The sequence below is a fragment of the Pseudophryne corroboree genome, chromosome 2, assembly GCF_028390025.1.
Source record: "Pseudophryne corroboree isolate aPseCor3 chromosome 2, aPseCor3.hap2, whole genome shotgun sequence".
NCBI lineage: Eukaryota > Metazoa > Chordata > Amphibia > Anura > Myobatrachidae > Pseudophryne > Pseudophryne corroboree.
In genome coordinates this window covers 823129772-823155321 of record NC_086445.1, presented here as the reverse complement: position 1 = coordinate 823155321, position 25550 = coordinate 823129772, and the positions used below count along the sequence as shown (strand labels likewise).

General features: G+C 41.1%; 1 protein-coding gene and 1 pseudogene across 1 annotated transcript in view; both read left to right on the top strand.

Annotated features, from left to right (window-relative positions):
• IL1RAPL1 (interleukin 1 receptor accessory protein like 1) overlaps window positions 1-25550 on the top strand; it is a 1997981-nt gene that overhangs the window by 55932 nt on the left and 1916499 nt on the right. The gene's annotated exons all lie outside the window — the stretch shown is intronic.
• On the top strand, window positions 7956-8074 carry LOC135052717 (5S ribosomal RNA; annotated as a pseudogene).

Here is a 25550-nt window from a genome sequence, read left to right as displayed (position 1 = left end):
TTTACTGTTTGTATTTAGGGCAAATTACTAGTGCTGAAGAGGAATTTTGCTTTCTTCTAGATAAATTATGGAGAACAAGATTTATGATCACACGGTTTGCCAAAGCCACTCATGATAGGTAGCTTTATCTAATGGATTTAAAGTAGCAACAGAAATAAATGCTAAACAGAATTGTCTTAGCATTTATTTCTTTTGTCGGCTTAAATTCATCAATCAAAGCCGCCAGTGATCGACGGTCTTGACAAATCTCACAAAAGTATATCTAGCCCCTAGCATCAGTTCATTTTTTGATTCATTATAATCGAATGTTCTGTTCTGCCCATGTTATAAATTCATCTTTCTTTTGTGCCATTAGTTTCTTTTAGCATGATCTGGCACCCTAATCTACCAAAGATTACTCCTACATATCCTTGTCTACTCCTATGTCAATCAAAAAACATCATCTTCTAATAAATTTCACCAATACTACAGTATTCAACACAGTACCACTGTATGTGAGGGTTGGGTATGGGATATGGGATCCCGACAGTCAAGATGCCGATGGTAAAAATACCAATGGCAGCATCTGACTTTCATAATCCTGACACATTTTGGTATGAACTGTAACTCTTACTCTTACCCTCCCCCCAACCCATCCCTCCCGCTGTATAACTCTAACCCTCCGCCCCCACAGCCTATTCCTAACCCACCCACCCACAGCCTAACCTTCCCTTCCTGCAGCCTAACCCCCCGCAGCTTATTCCTTACCATAATACTCACCAGCGGAATGTGTCTTGATTCTGACATTTGGGATGTCGCTGACTGTATTGTGACTGTCGGGATGCCAACTACAGTACATCTTATATGTGAGTTCAGTCAGAAATACACTTACAGTATACCAAATTTACCACATGCCTCCCCTCTGGAAGATGCTGGAAGGGAGTTCAAGGGGGCAAGTGCATAGTTTGTGGTGGTGTGATTTGTGTGAAGACGGGCCTGCCCTTACTGTACAGTGCCGCAAGTTTTACCATTGTGCAGCAACGGCCATCATGGGGGGTCATTCTGACCTGATCGCACGCTAGTATTTTTCTCTGCGCTGCGATCAGTTCACTACTATGCATGCGTATGCACCGTAATGCGCAGGTGCGTCGTACGGGTACAAAGCGGATCATTGCTGAGTGATGGATTTAACGAAGAATCCATTCGCACAGCTGATCGCAAGGAGATTGACAGGAAGAAGGCGTTCGTGAGTGGCAACTTACCGTTTTCTTGGAGTGTTTGGAAAAACACAGGCGTGTCCAAGCGTTTGCAGGGCGGGTGTCTGACGTAAATTCCGTACAAGAACAGGCTGAATTGATCGCAGCGGCTGAGTAAGTTGTGACCTACTCAGAAACTGCACAAAACTTTTTTGTAACGCTCGGCTGCACATGCGTCCGCACACTTGCAAAGCAAAGATACACTGCCCTATAGACGGCGACTATCTGTTTGCAGCTCTGCAAAAAATAGCTAGCAAGCGATCAACTCGGAATGACCCCCATGGTCTGATACTGTACACTATGTGGGGAATTCAATTGTTTGAAAAGTTGGTTTGAGTGTCTGTTTTTTCTTGTCTATTAGATAGGAAAAAACAGATGCCCAACTGACTTTTCAAACAATTGAATTCCCCCACATGAATTGTGTCAACAAGCCTTTCCCTTTTCACTAGGGAAGTACAGGTACAGCTTGTGTTTCCAGGGGTCCAAGTAAACTCCCTGAAATTTGTGTGTCAGACTTTCCAAAGTAAGCAAGTAGGACTTATACAATTCTGGGAACACTAGAGATTATCAATACAATACTTCTATAACAGGTTACTTGTGCAGAGTGGTGGTGAATGAGGCATACAGTATCTCAAAACATTCCCAGCAAGTCGGGACGGATGTCTTGGTTGCATGGACAGTAGGACAGTTTCCCAGAATCAGAGGTTTGGGGATTATAAATAAATCCACTTTGATTGTTTCCCACTTAAAGAAATGCCAAGCAGGTGAGGCTTCGATCTTTGTAAGCTACTATACATGTACACTATAGGACTATAGGACCAGCCGTATAAATACTTGCCTTGGTGTAGGCTAGCTGCAGTAGTTTGTACATTTCTGATACGAAACATGTAAACAATAGGGATTTTTATTTACTTAAAATCACTGGTTTATTTACTTAAAATGTAATGTATGTTTATGTTTATGTGCTTGAATACAAGACCTATATGGTGCTTGTTTTTGTATGTTTTTCTTCATCTACACACAAGTGTGCTCCCCACTTAGAAACAAATTAATGGACTTAGAATTGAGAAAACACAATTTTCTGTATACACATTGGAAGGCAGTCATTAGGTCGACATGAGTTAGGTCGACATACATTGGGTCAACCACGTTTGGTCGACATGCATTAGGCAGACATGATCACTAGGTCAACAGGGTCATTAGGTCGACATGTACTAGGTCGACATGGAAAAAAGTTGACATGAGTTTTTAATTTTTTTTATTTTTCTGACCTTTTTCATACTTAACGATCCATGAGGACTACAATTGGCAATGGTAACCTGTGCCGAGTGCAGCTGTAGTGGAGCGAGGCACCATGCCCGAAGCATGGTGAGCGGAGCAAGCCTTGCGAGGGGTCACGGTGCATAGAGGCTCCCCATCACTTTTAGAAGAAAACGACACAAAAAAAAGTTAAAAAAACTCATGTCGACCTTTTTCCATGTCGACCTAGCACATGTCGACCTAATGACCATGTCAACCTAGTGATCATTTTGACCTAATGCATGTCGACCAAATGTGGTCGACCCAATGTATGTTGACCTAACTCATGTCGACCTAATGAACCACACCCATACACATTGGTCAGATGTAATCACTTGTATTTTGTTGAAAAGTGTTTACTATTTTGTTCCATAAATAATAGACACCAGTGGAAATTAGTTTGGTAGACAGGCCAGCTGTATAGACTTAACCAGGAGTTTGTATTTATTGTAGTGCTCAGTTTGGGTACTGCTGCTGTACTCCCAGTTATGTATACAAGCTGTGGAGATGGAGCAGAGCATACAGCAGACCAGCCAGTCATACATGTTGGCACAATCACAAGATTACACAGGGTCCCCCATCTGTGTACCACTGTACTGCTCAAACACAGATGGCAAGATGGCAACACACATGCACAGAATGATTACTATCTTGGCAGGTGATGGGCAAATGGAATATCATGGAGGAAGTGCAGTAGTGCACTTCATATACCAACAAATTTTTCTATATATTGGAGAAGTCAACTGGATAAAAAGAAGGCTATTTTTTTTGCATGTATATTATTCATACTTGCCTATTCTCCTGGAATGCCCAATAGACTTCTGAATATCATTTCATTCTCCTGGACCCTGGAAAGTGTGAGCAAATCTCATAGGGGGCTCTGGTGCGCCCGGACAGCTTGATGACACGATTCACGCTGAGTCATAGCATTGTGGCGCTGCCTCTATTTGACACTGCCAATAATCAAGACACTGTATGTGTGAGGGCAGGGTCATGATGATGTGTTCACACCCCACATACTACCCTCTAGAGTGTGTCATGCCCCGCCACATAATCTTCCTACTGCCTTCTCCTGGGGTGGACAGCCAAAAAGTAAGTATGATTTAATTAAGCTACCATTGTTCCTGAGAGCTGATATACCAAGGAAGAATGCATTGGCAGAACTACCACTAGGGGAGCACATGCAGCTGCTATGGAAAGCAGAGGTGCAGGGGGTCTGGAAAAGCTGGTCTGCCCGTGATGGAATCTTCCTCTAAGTATGCAATGGGGTCAGAGCAGCAAAATCCCCATTCATTTTTCAAATCTGTAAGTCCAAATGGGGCTTTACTGTACATGTACCAGCCACTGTGCATAACTAGGAGAGCAGAGCGGGATCTTCCAGAGCAAAAAGACAAACATCTACCAAACAATTCCAAAAAGATTTGCATTGGGGCTTGACAATTGAGTTTTACACCACTGAAGTTAAACAAGGTTAGCCGCTAGTGGATTACTAATCCTGTAATATTGCAGTCTATTATGTGCCTGATTAAGGTAAAATATTGTATCTTCAAGAAGTAGAATTGGTAATGAGTATACACTACTTTGTAATACGGGCCAAAACGTACTGTACAGGGGAGGAGATGACTCACGGGTAGTTGGAGTGCCTCTATTAACTATTCAATGCATGACGGTGATCTCCATACACAAAATGAAGTTGGCTAGCCGTTACTTTGGCTGGTTTGCATGATTATCGATCAGTGTATGGCCAAGCTAATGTATGTTAACCTACTCAATACTGTACATCTTGTTACTGCAAGTTCTTCTTACAGAAAGTTTTCATGCAATGCTGATGGGAAGGTAGCATGGTTATTTGTTAAACAATACTGTTTATGTTATATGAGCCCAACAACTTTTTCTTTACATGCAGAGCAGGGTGACTTTTATACTTATCCAGATGTAAACAGTTTTTAAATTGTATAAATGAAAAAATGGAATTTATAAGTCCTGTAACTTAACGTAGTAAATCCACATTTTGCTGACCCTCTTATTTTAAACTCAGCAAAAGATTGGGCCCAGTACTTAATCATAAATCACACTCATCTAGAGTCCTTAAATAGGGACTGCCCTGCTGAAATTCGGATAGTTGGTAGATAAGTATTTGCTTTATTAAAATAAAGCTGCCCAGATATGTACAAGATGCAAAATAGTCAGTGTTTTTCCTAAATACAAAATACTATTCTTCATCCACTCATCACAACATTATCCATTTTTACATTTACACTCTTAAACCTGATCCTAACTCCATATGAGGCGATAAAAGCAAGAGCGTAGCTACCATAGGTGCAGGCAGTGCAGCTGCTATGGGGCCCAGAGCTGAGAGGGGCCCGCCTTCCTTGTCAAAGTTACATGTGTTATATACATTTTTTGACATTGGGTGGTACGTAGAGGTCCTTGCAAACTTTTTCCTTTTGGCCTGCAATATATCTAGGTATGCCCCTGGACTTGCTCATTGTAGTGTGGTATAAAATGAACTGGAGGGCATTTTAATGTTATTTAATATGAACCAGGGCACTGTAATGAGGCACAATAAGAACGGGGAGCAGTATATACTGTATCATAATGTGAATTGGGGGTACTGTGCGGCATAATGTGTACTGGCAGCTCTGAAATGTGACATTGGGTGAACTTAAGCACTGCTGCAATTCATAAAAGAAACTACTATGGGGCATAACATTAAATAAGGCTCTAGTATGGTTCAAAAATTGAACTAGGGCACTATTATAGAGCATAAAATTAATAACTGCTGCAGAAAAGTGTCTATCTAGAAGCATTGGGACAGGGCCCCTTCAAAATGTTGCTATAGGGCCCATATAGTTCTGGCTACGCCCCTGGAAAGAAGTACAGTATGTTTAAATGGGTTGGGTTTGAAATGCTGACATTCAGGATGCCAGCAGTCAGAATAATGACTGCGGCATCTTGATGTTTAAAATACTGACAGGGGAAGGTAAGTATACTAACCTTCTCCCAATGGCTCCCTTATCCTAACTCTCCCTTCTATCAGCCTACACCTAACCCCCCACCCCCCGCCACCCTCAGCCTAATCCTAACCCTTACCTGTGGTGCCTTAACATACCGCCTCTCCCCGCAGCCTAAACCTAACTCCCCCCATCCTTTCCACGGCTTGCTGTCAGAGAGGCCAACAGTCACTCGTTCGGCTTCCCAGCGGTCGGAATTCCAGCACCGGTCTCGTGACCATATTCAGGATGCCGGTGTAGGCATTTCAAATATTGTAGGTATTTTGACATCAGTTTTTCAACTGCCGGGATCCTAACCAAATTCCATTTAAATAAGTGAAACTTACAAAAACGTACACTTCTTTAAAATCATTAAAAAATTACACTGAATTTGAATCTGATCTATGAATTTTTTAAATAGCCTACAAAAGACTGGCTTTTTGGCAGGCATATATCAAAACTGTTTATTTATTCACCAATTAATTCTCAACATTCACCTTCCCAACTTCTAAACAGCACAATTCCATATAATTATCCCATAAGATTAATCTTTTCACTGTATTTCACTTTTCTCCAGTTCCTGCTTTTTTTTTTTCTTTTCTTTTCAATCAAATTTTATTTCTATTATAGATTTAATTAGCAAAGGAAAGTAGCTCCTTTCCATTTATACTCAGCCTTTACTCTTCTCCCTAAAGGTGTACTCAACATCAGTCCTATTTAGCAAACTTTATTATCTAATTACTACTAAGGACACCTCTAAGACATGCAACACTTGTACTTCAATTGTACTTTAATTAAACTAATATGCATTACAGCGGGTCCCGCATTAAGGTGCTATGGATCCCAGCATTATTCACTTATTGGTCCCAGTACCTGTCAATCACGTCTCTTTACAAGGGGATTGGCTCACTAACTAGTTAAGAGACAATCAGGTGAACAAGCTCCTCCCAGCGAAACACGCGTCACTTCCGGTCCGGTGCCCGACTTCCGGGATCTCTGTAACAGAGCCCCGGAGGGGCGGACTCTTCGTCCATCACACACGCTACATGCTAGAGGTATCTAAACCCGCTCCCTGTTGCTCCCACCAGCTCTCCCTGTAGGTTCTTCACCCCCAGCTTCCAATAATACCACATCACGGCAGCGGGGAGAATTTCTCACTCTCTCTGTGCATGCTGCACAGACAGTGATTCCCTATATCAGCAATAGCTCCTGCAACTATAGCACCTGCTGCTTTTCTTTCTATTTATTATTGTGTGCATATATACATTTAGAATTCTGTGCATTTAATCATTCACCAGGTGCTAACAAATTTCTAATCTGAACATATTATTCAGTTTTGCCAGGAGCCAATCAGCTGATAGGAATCCCTGCATATGGAGAGCTTGTTTAGTTAACAACAATACATGTGGTTTTTTTTTTACATTTGCCTGTTCTCACAGATTGTCACAAGGAGCAGTATATAAGCTATATCTCCCTGTTAGAGACAGACACTTATCAATCTTGACAGCAACAGGGTATACCCAATAAGCAGTGTGACACTTTTCTTATGAAATTACATTTCTTCGATGTTTTAAAGCGATAAGCAATGGCATATGGTATTACTGTGATCTGTACAGAAATTAATTATTATTATTATTATTTTATTTTTTATTTTTTCTGGTAATAGTTATTTGTATCATCCACCAAAGTAATATTTCACCAGACAAACCTTTGTCGGTGGTTTTGATACACGCCTGTCCCTCCATCTGGGAAAAAAAAAATTCTTCTTCTTCAAATTTGTTGCGTGTCCCTAGTAAAGCATTTGTTCTTTGATAATCCATGTGATTTCATCCATGCCTTGTTGCTTCCATGCTTCTTGTGTTACAAAGAGACAGCACTAGATATCGTTGTGATTTATTAAGTACCACTGTATCAGCCAGATGAATTTCTTCTGTTTCTATTATTATTAGTATTACTAATTCCTTTTGGCAAATGTCTTTCGTGTAAAATATTTCCGGCTATTATCTATGCCTTTTTCATGCTTTAGAGATAACACACAATAGCCACCTAGGAACATTGAAGGTATTCCATTTGTACAGTCAGGGTTCTTATTTTAATTTGTACAGTCAGGGTTCTTAATTGGTTACCTGATAACGACTTGTTTCAGTATCTAATTGCCTCCGGCTATTACCTATGCCTTTTCATGTTTCAGAGATAACACTCGTCCACCGCCCTCTTACATTGAGGGCCACACTTCTTTACAGTTGTGCACCTTGGTTTATGTAATATTTGTACTTTGCTACACACTGCCAGGACAGGCTGAGGGAAATTGATTCACCATTCCCTCAAAACCTTGTCTGCCTCTCCTGTAAGTACTGACTTACAGATTCATTCCAGTTCCTCTCTTTCCATTGGGTATTTCCATACATTCATGATCGTCCAACTAATTATCTACAGTCATACCATGCTGGACATGCCCGATCTTGTCTGATCTTGGAAGCCAAGCAGCATTGGGCCTGGTCAGTACCAGTAGGGGTGACCCTCTGGGAAAACCGGGTACTGTAGTTTCAAGGAACTCACCATTCACACCTTCTGTTCATGCACCCAGGAATTATCAGCAACTCTTAATTCCAAATCACAGTACATGTGCTCACGCTTACTTGTTTCGAAAGAGTCCGTAGTTGGAAAAGCCGGATCCCTTGCTTCTCTCCTATGAATGCTCTTATGTATAATAATTCATAAGTTGATTGAGCAAACAAGGGATTTAAAAATTTTGCTTTGATGAACGTCTAATATTAATACAAACTTATGATGTCGTGGGTGTGCAGATAAACCTCCTGCCACCCACCCTAGAAATAGTGAGTTACATTTTGTTACATTGTTATTTAATACTATGTTAATCTATTCTTGTGGATATACACAACAAAACCTATATATATATATATATATATATATGTATATTCTTTTTCGTCTGTCTTGATTAATAAAAGTTAAGTTTTATATTCACACTCAAAGTGTACTCCATATTATAACCCTATCAGCAATTGATTTACATAAAGTGTGCCCCAGAGAGACAACAAAAGTCTTCTTCTTTTTTTTCTGTGCAAAAAACACTCCACAATAGTTTGCTCTGAACTAATGTCCGGGAGCCCCGCCAACCCAGCTATACCTCAAAAGCCAAATAGGCAAAGTCGGTAGCCCTATGTTAGTTACTATTTATACCCTTATGATATAAAAATTAATTGACATTTACTTACAATCCGGTCCAGTGCAGATTCCAAAACCCCAAACCCTTTAAAATATATCAAAACTGTCATTATCAAAAGCTAACTGGCCTTATAACTGCAGCCAGTTTTGTCTGCAAGGAAGCCAAAAGCCAAATGTGTTTTTTTGGCTTCTGCAAATGATATTTGGAAATAGCTATAGACCCTAGATGAACATTCCTCAACATATATTCCGCCCTATAAAAAGACCAAGAAATGAAATGTGCTAGCAAAATCACACAACAAAGAAATTGTTACCACTACTATGTTGAAGTTCAAAGTTTGATTTGCCATTTACATAGACAATACCGAAAACTTACTATGCAATTAGTAATTTAAGGCTGAACTTCTTTGCCTGGATCAAATTTTGTCTAAATTGTTTAGTCCCTGTAAGTTGTAATATTGTATCTGTATATTTCACAGTAGGGGTACATTATCCCATATTTATCTGTGAATTCTGCTTAGTTATCTTTACCGTATTTATTGTTGGCATTATGTTTATGATTGATAATGTTTCTTTTCTCTGTTACATTGTCATACTATAATAGTGTCACTGCTATCTCTACCACTAATAAAAATGTCAGATTTCATTGATGTGTCAGTGATAAGGTTATATCTACAGAATGTCTGTCAGACTATTTGCATCTCAACCTTCTCTTTTACTCATTGGAATTCCTCTGATTCTTATCCCCTGTTCCATTGCCACAGATACAAGCAGATGGTGTTTGTGTGACCCTCCTGCTTCATGACTGATCCTCTGGAGGCCAGGGTGCACAAAGGCTGTATCTGTCCTCTATTCCTCAGCAACTGGGACTTGAGAATCTTAATGATGAATGATGATCTAATATTACTCATGGAAAGAATAATAGAACTTTTGCATCCCTGAAATACTAAATATAATAATATCCTGAATAGGCAACAAGTTAGAAATGTTAACATTAATGATATTCGGTAAACTAAAATAACTAATTTACTTGATGTGGTTTGACTAAATGATGTTGCATATTCATATTAATTATTGGTGGCATTACAGTATCTCTTGTTAGAACTTTGTACATTGTACTATCACTAGAGAGCATGTAGAAGTAAATAGCAGGCCAGAGATGGTATTAGTCCCCTGTATGTTTGTACCTATACAAGCCAAGACACAGAGGAAGAAGTTTGTAAGACCAAGGAAGTCAGCGATACCAAATGTCTAATATACAACAAATTGCTTATGTTTGCCTGGTACTAATGATTCAAATTAATTACATTTATTTATTACTTTATTAGTTATTTTTATCTACTTTTCTTTATTATTACATTTATTTATTACTTTATTAGTTATTTTTATCTACTTTTCTTTATTATTACAACCCTAACTGTGTGGAGTTTGTATATTTTTCCAATCCTGCATGGGTTCCTCCAGGGACTCAGGCTTCCTCCCACACTCCAAAAATATACTGGTATATACAAATGAATTTCAGAAAGGGCCCTGCACATGTGCAAATTACCACTAATTGGTACTTTGCAGCACACAAAGCATCTCTTTCCACATCTGAACTACCCCCATTATAATTATCTTTTTGCGCTATTCATACCAAGTCTAAGGGCATATGTAACAATAACTGGGTCTTAGGGCCGATAATTTTAATATAATAATAATAATAATAATAATACAGAAAATGAATAATAATATTTTCCTGTAATAATTGCCAGGGCCAAAGTGGTTAATCTGACAGTTTCACAGCCTACATAGAAACCTTTGGAGGCGGCGGGTGCTGTTGACAGTTGAGGTACCTTGGCACATACAGTATGAAGATTTTTTCTGCAGTCCCTCCTTGATACTTAATATTTGTGAGTATTCCATGAAAAAAATTTTGGGTTTTTTCGGGAGATACAGTATGCCACAAATATTGAATGATTAGTAGGCCCTTAAAACTAGGAACACATGTGATGAAGATTATTTAAAAAAAATATAAAAAAATAAAACATTTTAAAAAGATGTCTAAACCAAATCACATATAAAATAACTTTTGTAATTAGAAATAAGGAACAAAAAAGTGCAGCGGTGTACACCTTTCTGTAAACTAAATACATCTAAAATGGGTCTTTTAAAAGAAAAATAAGAAAAACATATTGTACTGTAGCAGTTTGTTTCAAGCAGACATAGTAATTAAAGGTGGTAAATTATTGAGTCCTAAATATTATTCCCATTGCATTCCTTTAGTAGTCAAAATCAATTGCTCAATTAATTAGTTTTTTTCTTTTAATAATTAGTGGTTTCGTCGTAAAACACAGGCATGCTTTCTCAAAATTTCTACAAGAGCTTAGCTAAATGAAATAATATATAAAGTCTTAAATTACAGTGATTTGTGCAGATATATTTAATGAAAACTCAACCCCATTATCATTTCACTGTGACTATAGAATAACACCAACTAGTTTGGTTAATCATGAAGTACAATTGCTGTGGGATCTGTGAATGGAAACATAATAAAACTGTACAGTATGTGGTACAGTACAATGAAATACATCTGTAAAGAGAATAGTTCTACCTTTTTCTCTCTGACTCTATCTGTCCCTTGCTTCTCTGTCTTCCTTCTCTCTCTGTTTCTTTTACTTTCTATCTCTCTCTTGTTTCAAAGGGCTTAAAACAGCCTTATACAGTATCATAGAATATCAGAGTCAAGTCATGCTAAATAACACTGCCTAGCCATCTTACATGCTTGACACTTGTCCTCACAACATTTCCTGTAGGCTGTGACAGTATATCTATAATGGGTATACAGCATACACAAGCCCAGGGTTGGCTCTTCCATTAGGCAGCTTTAGGCGGCTGCCTAGGGGTACCAGCCCTTGGAGGGCGCCATTGAATACATCAAGCAATCTATTGAAGGATGTCTCTGTACGAGACATCCTCCTTTTACACTGCCCTGGTGGCAGGTACAGCTGCCGCTATCAGGTTGTGCTGCATAGTGCCTCAGTGCCTCCTCCGTGCCGACACATGTATCATCAAGTCATGTGAATGCACATAGGAGGCAGATGTAAATATGGCTTCCGAGGGTCACCCCCATGGTCGCTCCTCATAGCCCTGATGCATCTCCTCCAGGCCCCTGGATCCCAGCTATACAGCAGCAAGCTGCACATGACTACATGTCAGCACTCAGCAGTGTCACTATAATGCTGCTGCTGCTGCATGTAAGAAGAACCATGCCAACGATGAGGGGAAACAACGTAAGGTAAGTAACCCATGGGGGTTTCTGCGGGACCACAGACAGTACATGGAGGAATGTAGATTAGGGGGTGCTAGGCTGAAACTTTGCCTAGGGTGCAGAGAGACCTTGCACTGGCCCTGCACAAGCCCCTGGGCCCACACCGCACACCCTGCACCCATTTTGTATACTTATCCCTCTACAGATTCCCAAGTCATAACTGCCACTTTCCCAGAGATGTACAGTACAGTACATAAATCACCGAGATCATGATGTGGACATCATGCTTCCAGTGCCAGTCTACTTCATCTGCATCACGGAGAGATCAGGGGGCTCTTATGGAGTCTGCACATTGGTCACCTCATCTCTTAATCCACCCCAGAAAATACTCTGGACATTGAGCCACGCATTCAATATGTGAAACTATCATAGTGTTACATTCATGTTACACTTAAAAATATATAAAATGTTTTGAAAGAAGGAAAATGTACTGATGATGTGCCCTTTCTAATTCAGAAGGCTGTAGTGTGTCTACTTTTGTTTACAATAGAAGGACTAGCGGGGGTTGCATGAGAAATTTTTGGAGTAGGCCTGGCCACACCGTGTGGAGGGGTGTGGCCATGTCCGCTTCACATTTTGGGCCTTGTCAACGTTTACATCAGCAGGATGGATGTGCAAACATTAAGCATTGATAACAGGACTATTAAAAGCAGCATTAGAGAGATTTCAGAAACACAGAAAAGCATTTTAAGGTTGTTGAACCCCCCCATCCCCCCCGTCCCCCTTCCTTTCCTTGTAACTGCACAATCCCCACAGAAAAATGTCCCCCTACTGTTAGTCATTTTAACGAAGACTACATTTTTAAAATACTTTACACTGCAGCTAGTTTTAAGTAGAGATGAGCGGGTTCGGTTTCTCTGAAACCGAACCCGCACGAACTTCATGTTTTTTTTACGGGTCCGAGCAGACTCGGATCCTCCCGCCTTGCTCGGTTAACCCGAGCGCGCCCGAACGTCATCATGACGCTGTCGGATTCTCGCGAGACTCGGATTCTATATAAGGAGCCGCGCGTCGCCGCCATTTTCACACGTGCATTGAGATTGATAGGGAGAGGACGTGGCTGGCGTCCTCTCCATTAGAAATTAGATTAGAAGAGAGAGAGAGATTGTGCAGAGTCAGACAGAGTTTACCACAGTGACCAGTGCAGTTGTTGTTAGTTAACTTTTATTTATTTTAATATAATATATCCGTTCTCTGCTATATCCGTTCTCTGCCTGAAAAAAAACGATACACAGCAGCAGCCAGTCACACAGTGTGACTCAGTCTGTGTGCACTCAGCTCAGCCCAGTGTGCTGCACATCAATGTATAAAAGGCAAAGCTTATAATAATTGTGGGGGAGACTGGGGAGCACTGCAGGTTGTTATAGCAGGAGCCCCCAGGAGTACATAATATTATATTAATTTAAAATTAAACAGTGCACACTTTTGCTGCAGGAGTGCCACTGCCAGTGTGACTAGTGGTGACCAGTGCCTGACCACCAGTATAGTAGTATATTGTTGTATGTATTGTATACTATCTCTTTATCAACCAGTCTATATTAGCAGCAGACACAGTACAGTGCGGTAGTTCACGGCTGTGGCTACCTCTGTGTCGGCAGTCGGAACTCGGCAGGCAGTCCGTCCATCCATAATTGTATTACAATATATACCACCTAACCGTGGTATTTTTTTTTCTTTCTTTATACCGTCGTCATAGTGTCATACTAGTTGTTACGAGTATACTACTATCTCTTTATCAACCAGTGTACAGTGCGGTAGTTCACGGCTGTGGCTACCTCTGTGTCGGCAGTCGGCAGGCAGTCCGTCCATCCATAATTGTATTATTATTATAATATATACCACCTTACCGTGGTTTTTTTTTCATTCTTTATACCGTCATAGTGTCATACTAGTTGTTACGAGTATACTACTATCTCTTTATCAACCAGTGTACAGTGCGGTAGTTCACGGCTGTGGCTACCTCTGTGTCGGCAGTCGGCAGGCAGTCCGTCCATCCATAATTGTATTATTATTATAATATATACCACCTAACTGTGGTATTTTTTTTTCTTTCTTTATACCGTCGTCATAGTGTCATACTAGTTGTTACGAGTATACTACTATCTCTTTATCAACCAGTGTACAGTGCGGTAGTTCACGGCTGTGGCTACCTCTGTGTCGGCAGTCGGCAGGCAGTCCGTCCATCCATAATTGTATTATTATTATAATATATACCACCTAACCGTGGTTTTTTTTTCATTCTTTATACCGTCGTCATAGTGTCATACTAGTTGTTACGAGTATACTACTATCTCTTTGTCAACCAGTGTACAGTGCGGTAGTTCACGGCTGTGGCTACCTCTGTGTCGGCAGTCGGCAGGCAGTCCGTCCATCCATAATTGTATTATTATTATAATATATACCACCTAACTGTGGTATTTTTTTTTCTTTCTTTATACCGTCGTCATAGTGTCATACTAGTTGTTACGAGTATACTACTATCTCTTTATCAACCAGTGTACAGTGCGGTAGTTCACGGCTGTGGCTATCTCTGTGTCGGCAGTCGGCAGGCAGTCCGTCCATCCATAATTGTATTATTATTATAATATATACCACCTAACTGTGGTATTTTTTTTTCTTTCTTTATACCGTCGTCATAGTGTCATACTAGTTGTTACGAGTATACTACTATCTCTTTATCAACCAGTGTACAGTGCGGTAGTTCACGGCTGTGGCTACCTCTGTGTCGGCAGTCGGCAGGCAGTCCGTCCATCCATAATTGTATTATTATTATAATATATACCACCTAACTGTGGTATTTTTTTTTCTTTCTTTATACCGTCGTCATAGTGTCATACTAGTTGTTACGAGTATACTACTATCTCTTTGTCAACCAGTGTACAGTGCGGTAGTTCACGGCTGTGGCTACCTCTGTGTCGGCAGTCGGCAGGCAGTCCGTCCATCCATAATTGTATTATTATTATAATATATACCACCTAACTGTGGTATTTTTTTTTCTTTCTTTATACCGTCGTCATAGTGTCATACTAGTTGTTACGAGTATACTACTATCTCTTTATCAACCAGTGTACAGTGCGGTAGTTCACGGCTGTGGCTACCTCTGTGTCGGCAGTCGGCAGGCAGTCCGTCCATCCATAATTGTATTATTATTATAATATATACCACCTAACCGTGGTTTTTTTATACCACCTAACCGTGGCAGTCCGTCCATAATTGTATACTAGTATCCAATCCATCCATCTCCATTGTTTACCTGAGGTGCCTTTTAGTTCTGCCTATAAAATATGGAGAACAAAAAAGTTGAGGTTCCAAAATTAGGGAAAGATCAAGATCCACTTCCACCTCGTGCTGAAGCTGCTGCCACTAGTCATGGCCGAGACGATGAAATGCCAGCAACGTCGTCTGCCAAGGCCGATGCCCAATGTCATAGTACAGAGCATGTCAAATCCAAAACACCAAATATCAGAAAAAAAAGGACTCCAAAACCTAAAATAAAATTGTCGGAGGAGAAGCGTAAACTTGCCAATATGCCATTTACCACACGGAGTGGCAAGGAACGGCTGAGGCCCTGGCCTATGTTCATGGCTAGTGGTTCAGCTTCACATGAGGATGGAAGCACTCAGCCTCTCGCTAGAAAACTGAAAAGACTCAAGCTGGCAAAAGCACCGCAAAGAACTGTGCGTTCTTTGAAATCCCAAATCCACAAGGAGAGTCCAATTGTGTCGTTTGCGATGCCTGACCTTCCCAACACTGGACGTGAAGAGCATGCGCCTTCCACTATTTGCATGCCCCCTGCAAGTGCTGGAAGGAGCACCCGCAGTCCAGTTCCTGATAGTCAGATTGAAGATGTCAGTGTTGAAGTACACCAGGATGAGGAGGATATGGGTGTTGCTGGCGCTGGGGAGGAAATTGACCAGGAGGATTCTGATGGTGAGGTGGTTTGTTTAAGTCAGGCACCCGGGGAGACACCTGTTGTCCGTGGGAGGAATATGGCCGTTGACATGCCAGGTGAAAATACCAAAAAAATCAGCTCTTCGGTGTGGAGGTATTTCACCAGAAATGCGGACAACAGGTGTCAAGCCGTGTGTTCCCTTTGTCAAGCTGTAATAAGTAGGGGTAAGGACGTTAACCACCTCGGAACATCCTCCCTTATACGTCACCTGCAGCGCATTCATAATAAGTCAGTGACAAGTTCAAAAACTTTGGGTGACAGCGGAAGCAGTCCACTGACCAGTAAATCCCTTCCTCTTGTAACCAAGCTCACGCAAACCACCCCACCAACTCCCTCAGTGTCAATTTCCTCCTTCCCCAGGAATGCCAATAGTCCTGCAGGCCATGTCACTGGCAAGTCTGACGAGTCCTCTCCTGCCTGGGATTCCTCCGATGCATCCTTGCGTGTAACGCCTACTGCTGCTGGCGCTGCTGTTGTTGCCGCTGGGAGTCGATGGTCATCCCAGAGGGGAAGTCGTAAGCCCACTTGTACTACTTCCAGTAAGCAATTGACTGTTCAACAGTCCTTTGCGAGGAAGATGAAATATCACAGCAGTCATCCTACTGCAAAGCGGATAACTGAGTCCTTGACAACTATGTTGGTGTTAGACGTGCGTCCGGTATCCGCCGTTAGTTCACAGGGAACTAGACAATTTATTGAGGCAGTGTGCCCCCGTTACCAAATACCATCTAGGTTCCACTTCTCTAGGCAGGCGATACCGAGAATGTACACGGACGTCAGAAAAAGACTCACCAGTGTCCTAAAAAATGCAGTTGTACCCAATGTCCACTTAACCACGGACATGTGGACAAGTGGAGCAGGGCAGGGTCAGGACTATATGACTGTGACAGCCCACTGGGTAGATGTATGGACTCCCGCCGCAAGAACAGCAGCGGCGGCACCAGTAGCAGCATCTCACAAATGCCAACTCTTTCCTAGGCAGGCTACGCTTTGTATCACCGCTTTCCAGAATACGCACACAGCTGAAAACCTCTTACGGCAACTGAGGAAGATCATCGCGGAATGGCTTACCCCAATTGGACTCTCCTGTGGATTTGTGGCATCGGACAACGCCAGCAATATTGTGTGTGCATTAAATATGGGCAAATTCCAGCACGTCCCATGTTTTGCACATACCTTGAATTTGGTGGTGCAGAATTTTTAAAAAAACGACAGGGGCGTGCAAGAGATGCTGTCGGTGGCCAGAAGAATTGCGGGACACTTTCGGCGTACAGGCACCACGTACAGAAGACTGGAGCACCACCAAAAACTACTGAACCTGCCCTGCCATCATCTGAAGCAAGAAGTGGTAACGAGGTGGAATTCAACCCTCTATATGCTTCAGAGGTTGGAGGAGCAGCAAAAGGCCATTCAAGCCTATACAATTGAGCACGATATAGGAGATGGAATGCACCTGTCTCAAGTGCAGTGGAGAATGATTTCAACGTTGTGCAAGGTTCTGATGCCCTTTGAACTTGCCACACGTGAAGTCAGTTCAGACACTGCCAGCCTGAGTCAGGTCATTCCCCTCATCAGGCTTTTGCAGAAGAAGCTGGAGGCATTGAAGAAGGAGCTAACACGGAGCGATTCCGCTAGGCATGTGGGACTTGTGGATGCAGCCCTTAATTCGCTTAACAAGGATTCACGGGTGGTCAATCTGTTGAAATCAGAGCACTACATTTTGGCCACCGTGCTCGATCCTAGATTTAAAGCCTACCTTGGATCTCTCTTTCCGGCAGACACAGGTCTGCTGGGGTTGAAAGACCTGCTGGTGACAAAATTGTCAAGTCAAGCGGAACGCGACCTGTCAACATCTCCTCCTTCACATTCTCCCGCAACTGGGGGTGCGAGGAAAAGGCTCAGAATTCCGAGCCCACCCGCTGGCGGTGATGCAGGGCAGTCTGGAGCGACTGCTGATGCTGACATCTGGTCCGGACTGAAGGACCTGACAACGATTACGGACATGTCGTCTACTGTCACTGCATATGATTCTCTCAACATTGATAGAATGGTGGAGGATTATATGAGTGACCGCATCCAAGTAGGCACGTCACACAGTCCGTACTTATACTGGCAGGAAAAAGAGGCAATTTGGAGGCCCTTGCACAAACTGGCTTTATTCTACCTAAGTTGCCCTCCCACAAGTGTGTACTCCGAAAGAGTGTTTAGTGCCGCCGCTCACCTTGTCAGCAATCGGCGTACGAGGTTACATCCAGAAAATGTGGAGAAGATGATGTTCATTAAAATGAATTATAATCAATTCCTCCGCGGAGACATTGACCAGCAGCAATTGCCTCCACAAAGTACACAGGGAGCTGAGATGGTGGATTCCAGTGGGGACGAATTGATAATCTGTGAGGAGGGGGATGTACACGGTGATATATCGGAGGGTGAAGATGAGGTGGACATCTTGCCTCTGTAGAGCCAGTTTGTGCAAGGAGAGATTAATTGCTTCTTTTTTGGGGGGGGTCCAAACCAACCCGTCATATCAGTCACAGTCGTGTGGCAGACCCTGTCACTGAAATGATGGGTTGGTTAAAGTGTGCATGTCCTGTTTTGTTTATACAACATAAGGGTGGGTGGGAGGGCCCAAGGATAATTCCATCTTGCACCTCTTTTTTCTTTTCTTTTTCTTTGCATCATGTGCTGATTGGGGAGGGTTTTTTGGAAGGGACATCCTGCGTGACACTGCAGTGCCACTCCTAGATGGGCCCGGTGTTTGTGTCGGCCACTAGGGTCGCTTATCTTTCTCACACAGTCAGCTACCTCATTGCGCCTCTTTTTTTCTTTGCGTCATGTGCTGTTTGGGGAGGGTTTTTTGGAAGGGACATCCTGCGTGACACTGCAGTGCCACTCCTAGATGTGCCCGGTGTTTGTGTCGGCCACTAGGGTCGCTTATCTTTCTCACACAGCTACCTCATTGCGCCTCTTTTTTTCTTTGCGTCATGTGCTGTTTGGGGAGGGTTTTTTGGAAGGGACATCCTGCGTGACACTGCAGTGCCACTCCTAGATGGGCCCGGTGTTTGTGTCGGCCACTAGGGTCGCTTATCTTACTCACACAGCGACCTCGGTGCAAATTTTAGGACTAAAAATAATATTGTGAGGTGTGATGTGTTCAGAATAGGCTGAAAATGAGTGTAAATTATGTTTTTTGAGGTTAATAATACTTTGGGATCAAAATTACCCCCAAATTCTATGATTTAAGCTGTTTTTTAGGGTTTTTTGAAAAAAACACCCGAATCCAAAACACACCCGAATCCGACAAAAAAAATTCGGTGAGGTTTTGCCAAAACGCGTTCGAACCCAAAACACGGCCGCGGAACCGAACCCAAAACCAAAACACAAAACCCGAAAAATTTCAGGCGCTCATCTCTAGTTTTAAGTCTCATGGTCACATTACTGATGCCATGCGTAGCACCGTGCAGTACAGGCATGTAGACCCAGGTTGATACAATTTGATCTGTTTTTGTTTTGGTAATAGATAACATATCAGATTACCAGATGGAGGCACTTATTGGCATACACGTACACAGATAATCATTAGCAGTGGGCACTGCCACTTTTTTCTATGAGCTTTTATGTTTTTCACATGCAAACTTTTCCCCACAGTAGTTACATCTGTTGAGTGTTCAAACAACTGATCTTTCATGTTCCATTATATCAGTCATCTGGCTCATGCCAGAAATGAGAGGGGAGCCAGAAATGTTTTTATATCTTTGCAAGTGTCTGACATTGATGCTGTGACATGCATGACCAAGTAACCACCAAGGAGCAGGATTCTTAATAGGATTCAGTAGACCATTGCACAGTTATAATACACCGTATATGAAAATGTGGACAATGATCCTGAGTGAGTGATGTAAGGATTTTTCACATCGCAATACTCATGAAAATGTATATATATATATATATATATATATATATATATATATATATACAGTATATTGAAGAGTGATTCTATGAGGCAAAATTATGGATCACCTAAAGTGCATTCTCATCTTTGATAATTCAGTGTCAATGTTCCTTTTATAAAATGCAATGAGCACATATTTTCAGTTAACTTAGAAATAAATCAGATATTACATTATATTTTCTGAAAGGTCATAGAAAATTAATAGGCAGAACCTGGTTGGCCTGTATTGATTGCAGCACATTTCTGAACGTTTCACTTTGTTATTAAAATATATTGTTACAAAGGAATCTGAGTACTAATTAGCACATTATTTTTTCGTTTGTTATCCGCTGGTAAACCTTGACACCAGCCGTTGAAGCTAGGAAAGAATATGGAGACTCTAAAAATATACGAAGGAGCAGCCTAATGATATGAATAGTGCTCTCACTGGGTGAACTCATTTGGAATTTCTGTGTCAGCTCCTTGTGTAACCTTGTGGGGGTCACATAGGTCACGTTGGTTCTCTATGCCTTAGGCACAAAATGAGGACATAAACATTACAGAGAACCGACTGTGGCTATAAAATGTGCAGCACTGAGAACTGCTAAATGTCTACAGATAATTCATATTATTTGTTCATAGCTTTTACAGCTCAGTTATTTGTATCTTCTTGCACAAGTCACGTATGACACAGAACCAAACCACATGTTCTCCTTGAGTAGATCCTGTTACATGACTGAATAATGCCATCAGAAAGAGATACCTTGTAGGCAGACCTAATGCTACTGTTTACTACATCACACCTGGGAGCCTCTGTATGACAGTTACACATCTAGTCACACGTTTCAGGATAACAATCGGCTTACACAGAAAGTTATTTGCTACAATTCTTTCCCAAATCCATAACTCCTTAACAATGTAAATCAATCAATGGGATTAGCCAGATATTAGAATTATAGCACAAGTTTTCCTGATCCCTTAACTCTACATTTTACGTGATTGGTAATTAATGCTTAATGTGGGTCATTCCGAGTTGATCGCGATCAGGTGAAATCGGAATTTCTGCGCATGCATATGGGCCGCAATGCGCATGCATGTCGTACAGGTACAAAGCCCGTTGTGGTTGTGCACAGGTTCTAGCGAAGTTTTCAGTCGCACTGTTGGCCGCAAGAAGATTGACAGGAAGGGGGCATTTTTGGGTGTCAACTGACCATTTTCAGGGAGTGTTTGCAAAAACACAGGCGTGTCTGAAAAAACGTAGGCGTGGCTGGGCGTTCGCTGGGCGGGTGTATGGCCTCAAATCCGGACATGAATAGGCTGAAGTGATCGCAAGCACTGAGCAGGTTCAGAGCTACTCTGAAACTGCACAAACTGTTTTTGCAGAGCTCGGCTGCACAAGCGTTCGCACTTCTGCTAAGCTAAAATACACTCCCCAGTGGGCGGCGGCATAGCGTTTGCACGGCTGCTAAAACTAGCTATCGAGTGATAAACTCGGAATGACCCCCAATATTAGATCTTCCTACACATCCTGAGTAACCTATATGGGGCAATAGAGGGTGGCACTTGATATGCCGGCTGTCAGTATCCTGGCTCTCAGATGCCTTGTAGCACTGAAGTATGATATGTCTGTAGCACAGTTCTCAGATCTGCATATATTAGTTTTATTATTATCGCTTATTTAGGAAGTAAAACTATGAGCACACACAGATATAGCCATCTACATTACACCTGTGAACAGTTGCACCGCAATCCATAGCAAATACATTGTGTGAACTCATTGTGGCAATGATAATACAAAACAGTGCTTTGTGGGTGCTGGAAGCAGAAATAAGTTCTTAACATATGAAATATTGAATATGTTCACAATATAATACCTTTTGGTCGATAATCGGTGTGTACTCAGTAACTTGGCGGATAAGTTGGAATTCCAAAAAATTCTGTAACTAAATCCCCTTACCAGAGATCACCCAGAGCAAGGCCCAATGGCAACTTATTCATAGAAATCAGAATATTTTTTATTCTGTATAAAACCTTAACTTGACATAAAATATATTTGCTTACATCATAACTGTCATGAGGGTAATTTTACTAAGATGGGAGTTCTATTTAAGATGGGATGTTGCCCATAGCAACCAATCAGATTCTACTTCTCATTTATCTAGAACCTTCTAGAAGATAATACCTGGAATCTGATTGGTTGATATGGGCAACATCACATCTTAAATAGAACTCCTATCTTAGTAAATTTACCCCATGGTGTCATGATATTGCCACTTGTGAAGAGATGGCAATACTTCCTGTGAACACCCTTACAAGTGTGAGTTCAATTGCAGGGGCCTTCTGCATTGGTTGATGACACGACAAAACCCAAAAGCCTAAGCATTTCGTCCCCACACAGGGGATTTCTTCAGGAGTATTGATCAATTTAGATTGTAAGCTCTCACGAGTAGGGCCCTCTTCCCTCATGTGCTTATCCTTTTCTTACTTTAATAATCCTCAACTGCCCAAATCAAGCAGTTTTTTGGCCACCTGGAACTTCTCTGTCATTTACTGGTGTAGTTATGCTTAGTTACCCTGTACTTGTCCTAAATTGTCATCAACTGTAAGTCACTGTTTTCCTGTTTTGATTATGTGCATATGTACTCTGTAATTGGACGCTGCGGAACCCTTGTGGCCCCATATAAATAAAGGATAATAATAATAATAATAATTTCACAATTTGCATGGAAAAGGGCAGTAATATCACATTGATTGATTCACTGATTCACTAGACAGAATATCATGCTCTTTAGTTCAGTAGTATCCACAGTCATAGTTTGCATGAATAAGGACAGCATTATCACATTGATTGAGTCATTGATTCACAGGATAGAAAAAGTCATGTTCTTTGCTTTAACTGTAGTGTCAAACAAATATATAGAAACTGGCTGTGCTGCAGGGTCAACACAATAAGTTTGTGAACAATAGCATTCATAGACATATTGGGTGTACACACCTGTTGACCCGCTACCATTATATAGTTTGTTGCTTGAACTAATGATATATCATTCTACTGAGTACCCAGCCTTACCACTCCAGGACAGGTAAGTATCATTCACTTGCATTAGTGAGATTTTAATGGTCGTTTTTTTTGTTGTTGCAAAAAATTTAGTTATTGCTGCATTTTCTTAAAAAAAAACCTAATTCCTTATTATATGGAAGAAGTTGCAGCTCTGTTTTACTTTACTATTTAAACACAGCTGCAAGGAATTATCAGGTCACCACTAAACAATATATTTTATTTTCAGGGATTGAGTGTGAAAATAAGTCTTGAAAAATGAATGAAATGACCCGAGAGCACATTGTAAAATGTTATGGCCCTTAATTAAACTGATCTTAAAAAAACTTTTTTTTCATTAGCAAAATACTGCAGTCTTAGGTTCGTTATGTTACATATTTCATACTAATAAATGGTGATTAAAAAAATATATTACATTGACACTAATATGTAAATAATTTAGCCAGAAATATGTTAATTTTGAGCTAGCAGAACAGTGTTCTTTCCAAAGAATATAAATTTATATTGTCATGACTATCAGTACTTTAACTGCTGTAATGGGGGAATCATAAAAATGTCTTTGGACAAGAACCACAAGAATAATGTTCAATAAGACACTGTTTACTAAACTTACAAAAGCTGATCATTAAATAGAATGTGATACAATTACAGCATTTGTGTGGTACTTCAACTTGGCATGTTATACGCAACTTTTAACTTCCTAAATATCTTCCTTTAATTAAATAAGTGATATATGTTAGGGCTACGGTATGCTACAAGGGCACATTGCCCTCTGCTCAAGATTAACCAGATATGTTCTCTTAAAGTTGATTTTTTTAAACCTTGATTGTTTCCTCCCTTTATATAAGCATACTGAAACTGGACCAGAATAGCATGTAATGTGGTTGCAAATTCAGATGCTTCTAGTGAATCTTATGCAACTATCTGCCCGTATTTTGAGTCATACAGTATGTGTCTATATGATCTTGCTGTTTCCAGCCCTCCAGCAGTGAGAGCATCTGTCACAATTAGCAATGGCTTTTACACCTCCGGCATGCTTGGTGCAGAAGATGCATCTAAAAATGGTGGGCACACTCTATTATCACAACTCAGAACAGGTTGCAACTCTGGATACAAGCTCATGACATGCCAATGGTATGCTTATATTACTTTTGAATGTTCTGTTGCTGGCCAACTGCCACTAATTAATGCCCATTGAGCCATCAATGAGAAGCAGCTGAGGAACACACTCAGAATCATTCCTAGCTGCCTCAAGTTGTGTATATCATCTGTGGCACATGTGCAGATTGCTAATATCATGTCTGCATTACTCAGAATCAGGTGCAATTACTTTAAAGATTATGGGGGAAATGTACTAAGTTCAAACTGGCCTACCCTCCTGGAACAGCTGGGAGGCTCCCAAAAACTGGGTGGTGCTCCCAGCCCCCTGAAAAGGAGGGCAAGTCTCCTGCTTTCCCCACCAGCCGCCTGCACCACTCCTCGGCCTCCCACAGCAGAGCACAAGTGGGCTGTATGAGGTGAACCTGATGACGTGGTTTGTGCTGAATTGTGTCATCATTGCTCCACCCCCCACTATACAGCGCCTGTTTTCACCCCAGACAGACTATCTTCCTGTCGGACACATCCCATATGCACCTAACACACTGGCCCCTCCCGGAGGAGGGGCTAGCAAAGTAGGTAAGTATGACTAAGCCCGCGAGAGTGATAAAGTGAAGTGAGATAAAGTACAAGCCAATCAGCTGCCATGTTACAGGCTGTGTTTGAAAAATGACGAGTAGGAGCTAGTTGGTTGGTGCTTTATCTCTCTCCACTTTATCAATCTCCAAAGCTTAATACATCTGCCCCTTTTTGTACAAAGTGGTGTGTTTTCAATACCAACTGATGTGTATCAGTTTCATAATTTTAAAAATAAAAGTTGGGGCATTGTGTGATTTTTTTGGTTGCCAAAAAGTATAACAATTCTAAGATCCTGTTTTATTTAATCTTTCTTGTTTAGTGACAACAAAAGTGCACATTATGTGACAATAAAGAACTTCAATTAAGGATATATCACAGAAATGGCTAATGTCTGTCCCATTTGAAAACGGAAGTGTGGGATGTGTTTGTTCCCCATTAACTACAAACCTTTTTTTTAATTGATTTTATTTAATTTTTTTATTTATCCAGCAAGACCAAGTACAACATTTTTAACACTATCTCTTAAACTATATAATTGTGTTTTGTTTAAAATGGCTTGTTCCCTTTCCCTCTTACCACTCTTCCTCTGCTACTTGGGTTCTGTAATGTATTTGTGCTTCATTTTCCAATTGTCTGCATACAAAATAGCACTCTGTATTCTTGTGTATGGCCTCATCATCACTTCTCTTCATGCTGCCTGCTGATAAGTGGGCAACTTACATATTGGCAAGAACTCTGAGTTGAATGTTCAGTAAAACACTTTTAAAGTTCCAGGAAAATAACTATTAATGGACAGGGAACTCGGCATATTGACATGGTAACATTGTTTTCATAGTGAATCCACATTGTGGAGTTAGACTACCATGTTTCCTAGAACACGGGAGTCATGGAGAAAAACATTTCACCTAA